General features: G+C 33.0%; 1 non-coding gene across 1 annotated transcript; it reads right to left on the bottom strand.

The window, feature by feature from the left end:
• Nucleotides 1-345: 345 nt before the first annotated feature.
• Nucleotides 346-416, bottom strand: Trnag-gcc (transfer RNA glycine (anticodon GCC)). The gene has a single exon. It is a non-coding gene; the product is annotated as a tRNA-Gly (tRNA).
• Between the last annotated feature and the right edge of the window lie 732 nt (nt 417-1,148).

A 1,148-nucleotide genomic window follows, 5' to 3' on the forward strand; every position in this document is an offset into this window, starting at 1 on the left:
TATCAATGGTGCAATATAGTGTTGCAAATGGAAATAAGTGGTGTTGTTACAGTTAAAAAATAAATTTGTCATTTTTTGCATGGTTACAGCATTACCGCCTGCGTGCAGAATTAAGTCAGACTGATTTTTTTCGAAATAATACTAATTTTGTATTTTTCTATGATATAATGAATTTTACCGTCTTTTTGGGAAAGTTGTAACTTTCATGAATAAGAAACAGAGTTGGAAAAACAATTATAAGCACGTAATACAGTTCAAACAAAGAGTACAGTAAAATATTGATGGAAAAAGCAGTTGAGTAAAATTATTGTTATAATTTGCAACTACCAGAAACAAAAACTTAACTGCATCGGCCGGGAATCGAACCCGGGCCGCCCGCGTGGCAGGCGAGCATTCTACCACTGAACCACCGATGCTTGAAGAGAACGTGATTCCACAGGCTACATAAGCACTTTCCAGAGTCTCTAAAATCAAATTGAATATTTTAATTTTCGTATGTTTTCTGTTTATGACTATGTACTGTACTTTTATTCTGTCTTAAGTTTAAAATAAAAAGTCAAATATATATTTTCCTAGGTTTGTTTAGGTTACAGTAGAACCCCTCATATCCGACCACCACGGGACCAAGCCCCTGGCCGGATAACGATTTGGCCGGATAAACCAACCTACTATGAAAATGACAATTCATACCTAATAATAATAGGTAATCAAAATATCCAGTCAAAAGTATCATTCCAGTCTGTTCTGGGATATAAAAAAATAAACATGTTTGTAAAAAGAAAAAAAATATTTTTTGTAGGTTAAAGTTGTCAAGCAATGAGGCACGTACAGTACAAATATGATGATTCCAGGTAACATTCCAGTCTGTTCTGGGATATAAAAAAATAAACATGTTTGTAAAAAGAAAAAAAATATTTTTTGTAGGTTAAAGTTGTCAAGCAATGAGGCACGTACAGTACAAATATGATGATTCCAGGTAACAAAAGGTATTAAATGGTGGTAAAAATGACAATAAATTGGACTTGAAGATCGTTATAGGACTTAAATGGTACATGAATTTCAACTTTACATTCTTATCCATTTTGTGAAATACAAAAATTAATGTACTGTACTGTACTAACCCCGCTTTGGAAATAATCAACCAACTG

This window comes from Macrosteles quadrilineatus, unplaced genomic scaffold, assembly GCF_028750875.1.
Source record: "Macrosteles quadrilineatus isolate MER2022 unplaced genomic scaffold, UCM_ALF_1.0 Scaffold_9__3_contigs__length_116548681, whole genome shotgun sequence".
Lineage (NCBI taxonomy): Eukaryota > Metazoa > Arthropoda > Insecta > Hemiptera > Cicadellidae > Macrosteles > Macrosteles quadrilineatus.